We start from the raw sequence: 16,641 nt of genomic DNA, 5'->3' as shown, positions 1-16,641 counted from the left end.
CTTTAAACTTTTTAAGTGTACAATTCAGTGTCATTAAGTACATTCACAATGTTGTGTAACTATCATCATCATCTATTTCCAGAAATTTCTCATCATCCCAAGTAACAGCTCCATGCTCATTAAGTGATAATCCCTTTCCCTACCCTCCCTAGTCCCTAGTAACCATACTCTACTTTCTGTCCCCGTGAATTGGACTACATCAGTTCATGTAAGTGGAATCATGAAATATTTGTATTTTAAAAAAAAATGGTTACTTCTCTCAGCATAACGTTTTTAAGGGTCATCCATGTTGTAGCAGATGTGACAATTTCATTCTTTTTTTTTTTTTGGCTGAATGGTGTTTCTTTGTGTGCATACAGTACAGTTTGCTTATCCATTCATGTGTTGAAGAACACTTTGTTTTTTTCTCCTTTAGGGATATCCTGAAGGGTGTTACTATGAACACTGGTGTATAAGTATCTGTTTGAATTCTTGTGTTCAATTCTTTCGGGTACACATCTAGGAATGGGATTACTAGACCACAGGGTAATTCCCTGTTCAACTTTCTGAGGAACCACCAAAGGATTTTCCACTCGACTCTTCTTTTAGTGTGCTTTCAGTCTTCACCTGGCTTGTTCTTTAAAATGCCTTGTCTTGGGGCGCCTGGGTGGGTCAGTCGGTTAAGCGGCCGACTTCGGCTCAGGTCATGATCTCGCCGTCCGTGGGTTCGAGCCCCGCGTCGGGCTCTGTGCTGACAGCTCAGAGCCTGGAGCCTGTTTCAGAGTCTGTGTCTCCCTCTCTCTGACCCTCCCCCGTTCATGCTCTGTCTCTCTCTGTCTCAAAAATAAATAAATGTTAAAAAAAAATTAAAATAAAATGCCTTGTCTTTTTCTGTGTTGCCTTCTCACTTTTGTTTTCTTTCCCCTCTCCTGCTCTCTCCATTCCTAAATAATAGTTCGCTAAGCACCCAGTGGATTCATTGTATTCATTGAACAGACTCACATGGAGCTGTTTTCACTTAAAGGAAGATAAATGTGAGAATTCTTCATTTAAAATGAAAATGAATTTTTTTTGCAGTTGGCTTACTTTTGTTTTGTTAATGGAGATGACTCTAAACTATTTGACAGGTAGTTTTTCTTAAAAATTTTTTTTAACGCTTACTTATTTTTGAGAGAGACAGAGCACAACGGAGGAGGGGCACAGAGAGAGGGAGACACAAAATCCGAAACAGGCTCCAGGCTCTGAGCTGTCAGCACAGACAGGGACTTGAACTCACAAACCGTGAGATCATGACCTGAGCCAAAGTCGGATGTTTAACCAACTAAGCCACCCAGGTCCTGCCCTAACAGGTAACTTTTTCTTATGTTCTCAGATGGTGTGTGCACTATGCCAGAGGTTAGTAAATCCTTTCTCTACAAGCCAGAGAGAAAATAGGCTTTACAGACAATACAGTCTAGGCTGAAACTACTCAGCCCTGTCACTGTTTCACGAAAGTAGATACTGATAGGATGGAAATGAATGGGCATAGCTGTGTTCCAGTAAATCTTTACCAAAACAGGTGAGCTAGATTTGGCTTTTGGGCTGTGGTTGTGGACACCTGGCATCTGGGTGACAGAAACTCAGTTTTTATTCTCAAATTTTTGCCAAATAATTAAGATCAGACAAAAAGCAGTTTTTATTTTTTAATTTTTTTAATGTTTATTTTTGAGACAGACAGAGACAGAGTGCAAATGGGGGAGGGGCAGAGAGAGAGGGAGACACAGAATCTGAAACAGGCTCCAGGCTCTGAGCTGTCAGCACAGAGCCCGACACGGGACTCAAACCCACGGACCGCGAGATCATGACCTGAGCCGAAGCCGGCTGCTTAACCGACTGAGCCACCCAGGCGCCCGACTTATGTATTCATTTAGTCAACAAGTACTTAGAGGTATCAGGCTCTGTATTTCATTTTTCCTTATGAGGATACAGGGGAAACCAAGAGAGACAAAGTTCTTGCCCTGATGGAGCTTCCATTTTAGAGACAAGAGACAGGGAATGGAAATGCAGCATATATAAATTAAAATAATAATCAGTGCAGGAATATAAACAAGGGCAACAGAAAAGTGGCTGTCGGGGGCTACTTGAGTTAGCAGGGGCCAGGGAAGGGCTCTCTGAGGAAAGAAGCTTTGAGTCAAGACCTGAAGATTCACAGAACCGTATGGTTTTTTTGGGGAAGAGGAAAGCACATGTTGAAGGCCCTGAGACAAAGTGAATATTCAGTAAGGCAAGTGAGATTCCAGGAGAGTGAGCTAGAGAGGAGTTGATGTAATCATAGAAGACATCCAAGTTAAACAATGCCTTGCAGATCATGACATTTAACCCTACCGGGGCCAGGCAGGCACTTGTGGCTGATGGCGATACAGACAAGTTACACTATGGCTCCTGCTTTGTGCAGTGTTACCCTCACAGGCAAAGACAGCAGCAATCCCAAGCTGAGGCTATGAACAGAACTGGCTTCACAGAGCAGGCGATCCCTGCAGTGCCATGGGGCCCCTACCCCCACCTCCTCACGCCTCCTTACCAACCCCCCACCCCATCTCTGATGGCCTCCAGGCTTGATCTCCTGCTTCTCCTGTTCTGATGTTGCCATTTAAAAATTATTTTTAGTTTGTCAGCATGGGCCCTGCCTTTTTCATCTTTCACTGGGCATGAACGTTATTTCACTGGTCCTGTCTATGATGGGACCTAACGAGAGGCTACAGAAGCCCAGCACAAGTGTCTACACAGATTCTCTGGAAGGCAGAAGAGGACGTAAGGGAAGATTTCCCATACAAGCAATGGATCATCTGTTAAGTGGCATAGGAGGACTGGGGACGGGAGACATCCAAGCAGAGGAACAAGGAAAGAGACACAGGGGAGAGATAGCAAATGAGAGCAGGTCCAAAGGTTTACAATCCCAGTGGAAATTTGTTTGTAAGTATTTTTACTCTGATTGCTTGTTGCAAAAGAATTAACAAGGGAGACTCATACATGATCATAGACCAGCCTGCCTCACAAAATGGCTACAATTACACTGTTGGTGTTGTGTAAGCTATCGTTTTTTCTAGGATCAATTAGTTAATTGCTTGTTGCTTTAATTACTCACACTTCTTTTAAAGCTATCTTTATGTGTCACAACTGAGCCAAGGATTTTAAAGTACAGATAGCAGAGAAATGCTTTAAATGTCGATGTAAAATAAGCTATGATGATTGGCAGGGTGTTTAAGTAGGGTCCTGCTCCTGCTTAGGAAAGTGTTTTATCAGCCACCTGACTCCAAATAGTCAAAACTATGGAGAAATATCATATTTTCCTCTGCCTGGGTAACTTCTGGGTCTGCAAATCCTTGTCTAGCAATCATACAGTATTGATCACAAACTGCAATTTTAAAATGCATTTTAAAACTACTTAAGGGAATGGCAAAAATCATTACATGTTTTCTAACATCTTACTTGACAATTACTAAAGCAAATCAAACTGCTGAGTCTTTCAGTGCATAAAATGTGGGGGGTTATGTGCTGCGGTCTGAGTGACAATGCCTGAGACATCTAAAGGAGAACAATTGGTGAGAATGGAACAATGGAATTTCATAAACATACATTCACAGATTTTAGTTTATCAAGTGTTTTCTTTAATTTATTTAAATATTTATTTATTTGAGAGAGAGACAGACAGACAGAGACAGAGACAGAGTGCAAGCGGGGGAGGGGCAGAGAGAGAGAAAGGGAGACACAGAATCTGAAGCAGGCTCCAGGCTCTGAGCTGTTAGCACAAAGCCCAATGTGGGGCTTGAACTCATGAGCTGTGAGATCATGACCTGAGCCGAAGTCGGACGCTCAACCGACTGAGCCACCCAGGTGCCCCCCATCAAGTGTTTTTTGTAAATGAATTCTTTACCTAAAAACTTTCTCCCTAATGCTCCCTGTTTTATATTCATAAGAATTTCATTTAGGCACCAATGAGCAATTACAGCTTTCTCCATAATGATTATCCAGAATGTGAAATGAAAAAAGCTTGCCCATGTCTCCTTCTGGCATTTCTGTTTATAACCTGTCCACCTTATTAATCACGGCATGAAAATGTGGTTTATTGACCAATCCCATGGTATAATGTAGGTAGTTGATAAATGTTCAAGGAATAAATGGACGAAAGAGTGAATGAATGAGTAAAGGAATAAGCCTATATCTCAACTCAGCCACAGTAATAAATAATCTTGGATTCTATGGTCTCAGTTATAATCTATGATGCTTCAGAACTATGAATTATTTTCTAAAAATTTTAATTCCTCCATAGATTTGACCATCCCTTGTGGCCATGTTCCTGAGACAGAGTAATTGGAATGTAAGTGGAAATGTTATATGGCTTTTCCAGACCTCCCCACACTACACCCCCACCATGCTTTTTCTCTTGTCCTTCGGCAGCTGCATTGTCAATGCACAAAAGAACATGGAAGGTCAAGTATCCAAGGAGGCGTATCCAATCACTGCCAGCCAGCGTTCCCCAAAGACTGTGTGACAGACACACTGCCACCTGCTGCAATTCTGCACTATGGAGGCCAGGAATGAAGAGCCATGGTGTTAAGGAAGTAATGTTTCGGGGCTTGTTGTTGTTGTTGCTAGGGCAGACATTTTTTCTTTAACATATTCCCCCTGTCCACACCAAGCTCCCTCTCTCCAAACGGCTTTGCTCCTACTGTTCTGATAGTGTCCTGCTAATTCCTACCTAACCTTTAGATCTCAGCACGAGTATTACTTCTAAAGGGGAAAGTTCCCTTCCTGATTAGTGACATCTCACCTATATTCTCCTTAGCATCATTTGAGTTTTCTTCTTTGCACTCCCCCAGGGATTGCCACAATGTCTCCTTCCACAAGGTCATCGATGACCTCAAAGTGGCTCAGGACCTGTGGGCATCTACCAGGAGGCCAGGGCAGAAGTGCAGGTAAGTCCACATGAAACACCCTATTGGACACCCAGAGATAACTGATAGTTGATGTGATACAGGTGTGGCTACGTTCAAATATTAATATCGGCACACATAGAGATACAGCAAATCTGGCTCTAGACCACTGCAATAAAGTGAATATCTCAATAAAGCAAGTGGAATGATTTTTTTGGTTTTCCAGTGCATATAAAAGTTAATGGTTATACAACACTGTAGGCTATGAAGTATGTGTTAGCAATATATGTAAAAAGTGTTCATAACTGAATTTAAAAATAGCTTATTGATTAAAAATGCTAACCATCATCTGACTTTTCAGCACGTTGTAATCTTTTTGCTGGTGGAGGGTCTTGCCTCAGTGTGGATGACTACTGACGGATTGGGGCAGTGGTTGCTGAAGGTTGGGGTGGCTGTGGCAATTTCTAAAAATAAGAAAATAGTGAAGTCTGCCACACCAATGGACTCTTTTCCATCGACAATTTCTCTGTAGCATGGGCTACTGTTTGATAGCATTTTACCCACAGTAGAACTTCCTCCAAAATTAGAGTCAATCCTCTCCAACCCTGCTGCTGCTTGACCAAATAAGTTTACTGAATCCTTTTTGTCATTTCAAGAATCTTTGCAGCATGTTCACCAGGAGGACATTCTGTCCCAGGACACCACTTTCTTTGCTCATCTGTAAGAAACGATGTCTCATTCATTTCAGTTTTACCATGGGATCACAGCAATTCAATCACATCTTCAGACTCCACTTCTCATTCTCTTCCTTCTGCCAGTTCCAGCCCATCTACATTGAAATCTTCCATTGAAGACTTCTTCCACTGAAGTCTTGAGTCCCTCAAAGTCATCTATGAGAGTTGGAGTCAACTCCTTTCACACTCTTGTTAATGTTGATATTTGGGCCTCTTCTCATAAATCAAGAATGCACTTACTGACATGAGAATAGTGAACATTTTCCAGCAGGTTTTCAATTTACTTTACCTGATCCATCAGAGGAATCACTCTCTATGGCAGCTACAGACTTCCAAAATATAATTCCTAAATAATAAGACTTGAAAGTTGAAATTACTCCTTGAATCATGGGCTGCAAAATGGGTGTTGTGTTAGCAGGCATTCATATAAATTAATCACATACGTCTCCATCAGAACTGCTGGGTTGACCAGGTGCACTGTCAATGAGCAGTAATATTTTGAAAGGAACCTTTATTTTCTGAGCAGTCGAGGTCTCAACAGTGGGCTTAAAATATTCAGTAAACCATGTTGTAAACAGATGTGCTGTCATCTAGGCTTTGTTGTTCCAATTATAAAGCACAGGCAGAATAGATTTAGCGTGATTCTTAAGGGCCCTAGAAGTTTTGGAATGGTAAATGAGCATTGGCTTTAACTGTAAGTCACCAAGTGCATTAGCCCCTACAAAGACAGTCAGCCTGCCTTTTGAAGACTGGAAGCCAGGCATTGATTTTTCTTTAGCTGTGAAAGTCCTAGATGACATCTGTTTCCAGTAGAAGGCTATTTCAGCAACATTGAAAATCTGTTGTTCAGCGTAGCGGCCCTCATGAATTGTCTGAGCTAGATCTTCTAGATAACTTGTCGCAGCTTCTACATTAGCCCTTGCTGTTTCACCCTTGCACTTTGATGCTATAGAAATGGCTGATTTCCCCAAACCTCATGAACCAACCTCTGCTAGCTTCAAATTTTTCTTCTGCAGCTGCCTCACCTCTCTCAGCCTTCATGGATTGAAGAGAGTTAAGGCCTTGCCCCAGATTAGCTTTTGGCTTAAGGCAATTGTTATGGCTGGTCTGATGTAACGAGACCACTAAAACTTCCTCCATATCAGCAATAAGGCCCTTTTGCTTTCGTATCATTTGCGTGTTCACTGGAGAGTAGCACTTTGAATTTCGTTCAAGAAGTTTTCCTTTGCATTCACAGCTTGGCTAACTGTTTGGTGCAAGAGACCTAGCTTTCAGCCTGAGCTTTCAATGTACCTTCCTCACTAAGCTTAATTGTTTCTTAATTATTTATTTGAATTACAATGAGAGACATGCACCTCTTCATTTCACTTGAACATTTAGAGGTCATTGTAAGGTTATTATTTGGCCTAATTTTAACATTGTTATGTCTCAGGAATAGAGAGGCCCCAAGAGAGGGAGGAGGGGACAGCTGGCTGGTGGAGCAGTCAGAACACACACATTTATAATGAAGTCTGCTGTCATATGAATGCAGTTTCTGGCATCCCACACAATTACAATAGCAACATCAAAGATCACTGATCACAGATCACCATAAAGAACATAATAATAATTAAAAAGTTTTGGGGCGCCTGGGTGGCTCAGTCGGTTGAGTGACCGACTTCGGCTCAGGTCATGATTTCACAGTTTGTGAGTTCGAGCCCCATGTCGGGCTCTGTGCTGACAGCTCAGAGCCTGGAGCCTGCTTCGGATTCTGTGTCTCCCTCTCTCTCTGCCCCTCCCCCACTCATGCTGTCTCTCTGTCTCAGAAATAATAAATAAACATTAAAAAAATAATGAAAAAGTTTGAAAAATCTGTGACAATTACCAAAATGTGACGCAGAGACATGAAGCAAGCAAATGCTGTTAGAAAAATACAACTGAGAGATTTGTTTATTACGGGGTAGCCACAAGCCTTCAATTTGTAAAAAAAAAAAAAAAAAAAAAAAAGCAATATCTGTGAAACACAATAAAGCAAAGAAAAATAAAACAAGGTATGCCAGTACAAATAAAGTCTTATTTATATCAGCAGCCTTGTAAACTTTTGGAAACTTGCTGTTACAAATGTTAGAGAATGACTTACTGACAATATAGCCATCCATTCAAAAGTTATGAAGATTTTTATAAAAGGTCTTAAGACCCACATTCATTTGTAAACCCACGCAGCTCAGAGTGAGCTCACTTTAATTTTAAGGGAGTGCTTGCTTTATGCTACTAGATTTTCAAGAGGCCCTTATAGTCTCTGTGTAGTTGGAAAGGAGGCATTGATGTAAATGGGAAGATTAGTTGTCATTGAAGAAACGGAAGAAAAAAACCAATAATGGCTAGTTTAGTTTAGTTTAGTTGAGCTTTGTCATGTGTCACTCCTCAATGTTAACAGTTATTTGTCATCTACAAGACAACTGCCTTCACTCGGATTCCAGCTGAGAACAGCCGGGTTGCGATGCCTTACTGAGAATGTTGTGCGCAATGCAATATCACCTTATATCTGTGAGAATGGCTACTATCAAAAAGGCAAGGAATGACGATTGTAAGTGAGGACGTGAAGAAAAGGGACCACTTGTGCACTATTTATGGGACTGTAAATTGGTGCAACCACTGTGGAAAACAGTATGGAGAGTCCTCAAAAAATTAAAAATAAAAATGCCCATATCATCCACTAATTGCACCACTGGGTATTTACCCAAAGCAAACAAAAACACAAATTTGAAAAGATATACGCACTCCTATGTTTACTGCAGCGTCGTTTACAATAGTCAACCCATGGAAGCAACTTAAGTGTCCCCTGATAGGTGAATGGATAAAAACAATGTGGTGTGCATACACAGGCACACACATACATACATACACTGTAATATTATTCAGCCATAAACAAGAATGAGATTTTGCCATTTGCAACAACATGGATGGACCTAAAGGTTATTACAATCAAAACAAACAAAAAACAGAAACAGAATCATCAATACAAAGAACAAAGTGGTGTTTGCCAGAGAGAAGAGTGTTGGGGTGATAGGCAAAATAGGCAAAGGTGATTAAGAGGTACAAACTTCCAATGATAAAATAAATAAGTTACAGGGATGAAAAACACAGCATAGGGAATATAGTCAATAATATCATAGTAACATTGTATGGGGACAGATGGTAACTACACTTATCGTGGCGAGCAGAGCATAGTGTATGGAATTGTTGAATCACTATGTTGTACACCCAAAACTAATATAACATCACATGTCAATTACCAGTCAATAAAATAGAAAAAAATCAAAAAACTCTTGCACAGCGAAGGAAACAATCAACAAAATGAAAAAGTAACCTCTAGAATGGGAGAAAATACTTTCAAATCACAGATCTGATAAGGGGTTAATATCTAAAACGTGCAAAGAATCCATACAACTCAATAACCAAAATAGGCAGAGGAAGTGATAAGACATTTTTCTAAAGAGCACATACAAATGGCCAGTGAAAAGGTGTGCGCCATCACTAATCATCTGGGAAATGCAAATCAAAATCCCAATGAGGTATCACCTCACATCTGTTAGAATGGCTACCACCAAAAAGACAAGAGATAACAAGTGTTGGCAAGGATGTCTAGGAAAAGGAACCCCTGGTATACTTTTGGAATGCAAATTCGTGCAATCAGTATGGAAAAGAGTATGGAGGTCCTTCAAAAAATGAAAAAGGATGTACATCGATGCAGTCACAGTATGGCAGTTATTTAAAAAAAAAATAGAAGTGCCACATGATCCAGCAATCACACGTTTTGGGTATATATCCAAAGGGAATGAAAACAGGATATTGAAGAAAAATCTGCACCCTTAAGTTCACTACAGCATTATTCACAATATCCAAGACATGGAAACAATCTAAGTGTTCCTCAATGGATGAATGGAAAAAGATGTGGTATATACATACAATGGAATATTATTCAGCCACGATAAACAAGTAAATTCTGCCATGTGCGACATGGATAGAACTTGAGAGCACTATGCTAAGTTAAATAACCCAGAAGAAAAAGACAAATACTGCATGATGTTACTTATTATGTGAAATCTAAAACAACAACAAAAAACAAAAACAAAAACAAAACAAAACCAACCTCGAATTTACAGAGAGTAGAAAATTGTTGCCAAATGCTGGGTAGGGGGGAAATAGGAAGGGGAGGTTAGTAAAAGGGTACAAACTTTCAGCTATAAGATGAATAAGATCTAAAGATCTTATGTAAAACATGGTGGCTAGAGTTGATAACACTGTATGGTATAATTGAAATTTGCTAAGAGTAGAACATAAATGTTTTCACACACGCACACACACACACACAAAGATAAATATGTGAGGTGGTGGATGTGTTAATTAGATGGGCAGAATCCTTTCACAGCATATGTGTATATCAAATCACCATGATATACACTTTAAATAAATCAGTATAAGAAAAAAAAACAAACTTTAAAATGTTGCCACCTTTTTCTGTCCAGGGAGATTCTCACTCTCCAGTGTGCTAAACCCTGGGGCTAATCTTATGGACCCTGCCTCTGAAAGCCTGGTGACACCCAGCTGGCTGGATCTCACTTTGTAAGAAGAAAACAAAATCCTGTAAGGAAACAAAGTCCATGTCCAGCTACTTGGGCATCCCCAAGCCTCCCAGCCTCCTTTGGCTTCCAATGTGTTTTCATGGTCTCACCTTGTTCTCATAGGTCCAATACTTCACCCCGGAGGCATGAATCTCCCAAAGGGTTTTGGTGTATTTAATGATTAAAGTAATATAAATACAGTGTCAAACATTTTCAATCAGTGAAGCCGAAGTCATCACTAGCACTCATGCTATTCTAGCTTATTATCTCTGTACAATTTCAGTGTTTCTCTTCTGGCACGGAGAGCACTGAATGTTTCATTTTAATAGAACACATGTTTTCTATTCATAACTCTCACGTAGATTTCTCTTAATTAAGGCATTCTATCTAATCTCCGTTTTAGTGTGTTTTCCCATAATAAGTTTTTATCCTGTTGCCTTTCGGTAGAGTACTAGCACGTCTTAGCCATCCAGCTCAATGGGACATAACCTCTTTAACCCAGAACTACGCTTTCCCAGCAGAACCAGGAATTTTCACCATTCGTTTTACACCATGCAGATGCCTGATCTTAGCAACCTTCCTTGATTTTGAGACTATATTCTGAGTGTCTCTGTGTAGGGCTGGCATCACGGGTGTGCCCTAGAGCCTTGTGCTTAAGAGGTTCCCACGCTCGGCTTAACGTTCTGCTAGTGCCATGATAAAATTCTTAATATTTTAAAAATAGTTTTGAAATTTTATTTTAGAGAGAGCGAGAGCACACGTAAGCGGGGGGGGGGGGATTCCAAACACCCCCCATGCTGTTAGCATGGACCCCCAACATGGGGCTCAATCCCATGGCCCCAGGATAATGACCTGAGCCAAAATCAAGGGTCAGATTCTCAACCTAATGAGCCACACAGGCACCCCTAAAATTTTTAATATTTAAACAAGGGAGCAGCAGTTTTATTTTGCACTGGCCCTATCTCTATGCAAATATCTATCACAACACAAAGACATAGGTTCACATGTGACACAATGCTCATTATTCAGGAAAAACAGGTATAATCTTGTCTCTTTATACAATTTAATACTGAGGTGGAGAATATGTAAGGTACACGAATCCTAAGTGTATCTCTTGGTAAGTTTTCTCATACATATACACACACGTGAACACACACACATAACCACCACCCACCTCAAGATACTGAACATTTTTAACTCTTCATGTGCCCCTCATACTTCTTCCTAGTCAATATCTGCCTGTACAGGAGCCACCACTATTCTGACATATCACCAAAGTATTCATTTGGCTTGTTTTTGAACTTCATATTAATGGAATCATACACGATGTAGTTTATTGTGCTTGGTTTTGTTTTCTTTCATCGTTATATATGTGCAATTCACCATGATCTGGCAGTAGTGTATTGTTTTGCTTGTTTGTTCTTTATTGCTGTGTTGTGCTCCATTATATGAATATATCCATGGTACTATTGTGGGTATCTGGGTTGTTTCTAATACTTGGCTATTATGAATAAGGGTGTTATGAATATCCTTTCACGTGTCTTTTGATGGATGTATGCACTTTTCTTTTGGACGGACACCTGAAGGGGAATTGTTGGTTCGCAGTGTATACTTATGTTTTGCTTTAGTAGATATCAGTATTGACTTAAAAAAATTTTTTTTAACATTTATTTATTATTGAGAGACAGAGAGAGACAGAGCATGAGCATGGGAGGGGCAGAGAGAGGGGGAGACACAGAATCTGAAGCAGGCTCCAGGCTCCAGGCTGTCAGCACAGAGCCTGATGCGGGGCTTGAACTCACAAACCGTGAGATCATGACCTGAGCCAAAGTCAGACGCTTAACTGACTGAGCCACCGGCGCCCCAAGTATTGGCTTTTGCATGCCCAAAGTGAAAACATTTTATAGTGCTCTATCCATGCCTTCATCATTTAAAACTTATTTTTTAAGTTTATTTATTTATTTTGAGAGAAAGAGAGCTAGAGAGTGTGTTAGTGGGGGACAGACAGAGAGAGAGAATCCCAAGCAGGCTCTGCACTGACAGCATGTAGCCATATGTGGGGTCGAACTCACCAAGTGTAAGATCATGACCTGAGCTGAGAACAAGAGTTGGTCATTTAACTAAATAAACCACCCAGGAACCCCTTAAAAATTATTTTGATTCCAGTGCAATATGTTGCATTCCATCACATATTTAGATCTTCTAAAACCTTTGAGATAGATAACCCTCTGAGATAGAAAATTCTCTCAATTCTCAGATTTTTTTTCCATGTTGAGATTTACAACCAGACCAATGACATCGAATCTAGATCTGATACTAATTTAGTTTGATTGAAATCCAAATTATCTGACTTTATTATACTTACATATTAAAGAGTTGTCATGCAAGAAAGTCATAGAAAGGTCTGGGAGAGCATGAATTCAAATGCATGACACATATTAGATGCTTAATAAATATTCCAAAAATATAAATTGAACTATGACTATCTCATCCATTAGAAACAAAAACCTATATAAGCAATCTATATTTTTCTGAACATTTTCCTTTAGGTTACTTATTCACAGTTCTAAAAATATCTGAACTTTGGATTTGATGATCCCAGGAACACAAATATGCTTGAGTCTCACTAATTAGGAAAGAAAACCTCAATATGTTGCTTCAAACCTTAGAGTAAGGAATCAGTTTCAACCACTTCATTTAATACGTCAAGATATTCTGGGGAAATTTTTTAATTTTTATTTTTTCATTATTATTTTTTAATGTTTATTCATTTTTAAGAGAGCGTGAATGTGAGCGGGGGAGGGGCAGAGAGAAGGAGATAAGATCTGAAGCTGGCTCTGCACTGACAGCAGCGGGTTGGGCTCGAACTCATGAATTGTGAGATCATGACCTGAGCTGAAGTCGGCCATTCAAATCAACTGAACCATCCGGGCACCCCATCTTGTGAAAAATTTTTAAAGGAATTATTAACAATGATATGTGGAACTGTATAGAAACCTGATCTTTCTTTCTCATTCCAAATATGGACTTTCTTTATACTCTTCTCCTATAAACTTGTATTATGTCACACCTTTTTATTAGAGAATATGTTTTGAGGATTTACATAAGACTGCCTATGCCTATATGATAGTTTCCAAATATGACTTCATGAAGCCTTCTATTCTAACAATGTCTATTCTTGCCCGACATGCTTTTAACCTGAGGCACTAATTTGTGTAAGTTAACCCACATCTTTTAATTGCTGCAGTCCAGAGGTTGACATGCTTTAAAAACATTCAAGTTAAAAGGACAACAAGTAAAGGGTAATGAAAGAGAAAGATACACAAAAAGGGCCGGAACACATGATTAAGCGTCAGAGAAGAATTTAGAAGTGATGCCTTCAGGACCCCAAAGTGCTCACACACTTTCATTGATTGTACAGCTGTACTCTGAATTGTAAGCATCCACTGTCCATTTATTATAGTCTTTTAAAATGGGTAAAATACTTTTTACTGAATGTTTAGGCAAATTAGTTTTCTCAAAACAGAAATATCTATTGTGTTTGACCTTCAGTAGATGTCATCTTCCAATTAATCTAAACCTTTCTGAGATCAATTATCCCCACTGCATCCTAGGTCTTCTCTGTGTTGCAAACTTTATTTTCTTATTACCCTTCACACTTACAAAATCACTACCTTTATAAAATGCTTACTGTGCAGGTGAAGTATCCTAATGTATTGTATTCACATCTATTCCTGCCACTATAATCTTAGAAGGTAGGTAAAATTTAAAGCCCTATTTATTTATTTATTTATTTATTTAAAGGTTTTTTTCCCCCCAGATAGAGAAAAAGAGAGAGAGAGAGAGAGAGAGAGAGAGAGAGAGAGAGAGAAAGAGAGAGAGAGAGAGAGAGAGAGAGAGAGAGAAGGGGAGGGGCAGAGAGAGAGAATCCCAAGCAGGTTCTGTGCTGTTAGTGCAGAGCCTGACACAGGGCTCGATCTCACAAACCATGAGATCATGACCTGAACCGAAATCTAGAGTCAGCATTTGGAGCCATGATTCAGAGAGGTTAAGTAATTTTCACAAGGTCCCCAATGTAAGAGGTGGCAGGTCAGAACCTGGGTGTCGATCTGTTTCATTCGAACCCGTTCTTCCCACTTGTTTACATTGCTTCTTCCATCATATTCGTTCATGCTTCCAGGACTTTAATGAATTCACACACATCGACTTATAAATCCTATAATGGGCCAGGTTACTGCCCTGCTTGCCAGTACCTCCCTACAACTTCGTGAAGGTGCTTGATACGTCACTAAATAGAAAACCAAGGAACTAAATAGAAAATGTAAAAGAGCTGCTGGGCCCACTTGTCTCATTGGTGGGCCACGACAAGAATACACGTGGAAGTTCTTGGCTGATGGCCTGCTCTCTTCTAGTCACATCCCTAGTTCAGTCCTGCACAGTAAGGGACCCTGCATGCATATGTGTGGATACTCCGGGCCATAAGTCCAATCTCAATCCACACCCTCTGTGAACTCACCAACAGTGGCTCTTCTTCCAGGCTAGAATTGCACATACCCTTGTGCAGTCCGCCATTCATAAGTTGAACTCAGGAGAGTGGCTCATGCAGGCCCTGAAAACAGACTTGGGCCATTTAGCTACCTCAGTGATTCTGAGGTCCTGGGTGCTCAGAATGTGGAACAGAAGGCAGAGTGTGGGCTCAGGTGATCAGGTGTCCTTGGTCCTATAGGTAGGGGCACAGCTGGAAGAGACCAGAAGAGACCCCTCAAAATCATGGTGCCTGTGGGTCTTCAGATGATGTTTACTGACTAGCTGATTTGCAGGAAGGAGAAGCATTGCAATAAATGGGATCATTCCAGAAATGGAAGAAAAGAGCCATAATCATGGTTTTATTTTATTCTTCAGAGTCACTAATTATTCAGCATCTACAAGACAACTCCAGCTTACTCTCCTTTGATTCCAACTGCGAACAACCAAGTTGCAATGGCTCGTTAAGAAGGTTGTGATTTCTTTCTGCCTGGGTTGACACATGTCTCCGGCTTGCTCAACCTGCACGCTTCCTCTGGAGCTCCTGCCTCTGAAAGGCAGCGGACCGAAAGGTAGGGGACTGCCCTGTCCACACCCCTGCAGGCTCTCACTCTGTAGGGATCAAACACAACTGCTGCAGGGAAGCAAGGTAAGTAAGCACACATCCTTCTAGGGACCTTATGCCAAATATTACACCCATGAGGCAGCCGCTTATGTGTTTCTCCTGAATGTCTTAAAGGATTTTCATGTAATTTAATGACATAAATGATATAAAGATAGCAGGAAATGAGGGGTGGTGTGTTGATTTAAATTTACTAATTAGACATATCTCAGTTGTCTCTTTTTGTTAAGACAAATTATCCAAAGTCCAACTCTCTGCAAGGGCTAGTTCTCTTTTTTCCTGTTTTCTATCCCAAGATGGCTCCTCAGCGGTGGAAAACATTGGTTTATTCTCATGCATTAAGTGAGGGGGAAACTTGCTTTGTGCTCACCCTTCAGTTGGTTTCCATGCAGACCTCAGTTGTTTTAATCCCCAGAATTGTCCCATTGGTTTTAATGAGGGAAGTGGGTAGGAAATCCTTTTGACATTGACTATCACCGCCCACTTTGGATATACCTTTATTTTCTCCACTCTCCCCATTTTTAAAGATATATCCTTTTTTTTTAATGTACATTTTCCTGGTTGCTCCCATGAAAGAAAAAAAAAAAACTGAGTTGAATCTGGGTACTCTTACAGCTTTACTACTCCCCTGAGGCAGGATGTCCTTGGACCTTTTTAGACTTTGTTTTCCTCTCTCTGACACATAACAGCATAATGTGTTGTTTCTATCGCATAGATTTAAGGATCAAAAAGCTATATAGCTTTTTGCAGGTTAAAGGAACTTTCTAAATAATAAAGTGCTTGCAGAATGGTAGGGTGGAAAAAAAAATGTGGGATTAAGAGTCATGTGACAAAGCCTTAAACCCTGGCTTGGCTAATGATTGGTTTTGGATTTCCAATATGTAAAATGATGAGGCAATTTTGACTCCCCTTAGAGGCCTAATAATCCATAAAATTTAATCCATAACATTAAAATGGCAGCTATTAAAAAAAATCTAAATCTCTGACCCCTGAGTCAGGAAATAAAGACCGATCGCTTACAGATTTTGAGATTTTAAATATGATAAATAATACATTAACAGAAAGGCAGATTGGATTTAGGGGATATTTTACTTAAAATAAGCTACCTTCTTAGAAAGGGAAACATCATATGGGATCTCTAATCATTTGATTCACTTGTTAAATTAATAGCTACTGAACATCTACTAGGGGCATAAGAATATTTTATATGCAGCTGGGAGACAGAAAAATGAGAATGTTGGCACTCCTTTATCCTCTATCTCAAA

The sequence above is a fragment of the Prionailurus viverrinus genome, chromosome B1 (assembly GCF_022837055.1).
Source record: "Prionailurus viverrinus isolate Anna chromosome B1, UM_Priviv_1.0, whole genome shotgun sequence".
In the NCBI taxonomy this organism is placed as follows: Eukaryota; Metazoa; Chordata; class Mammalia; order Carnivora; family Felidae; genus Prionailurus; species Prionailurus viverrinus.
The sequence above is the reverse complement of the archived record's forward strand: the minus strand, read 5'-3'. Positions refer to the sequence as shown.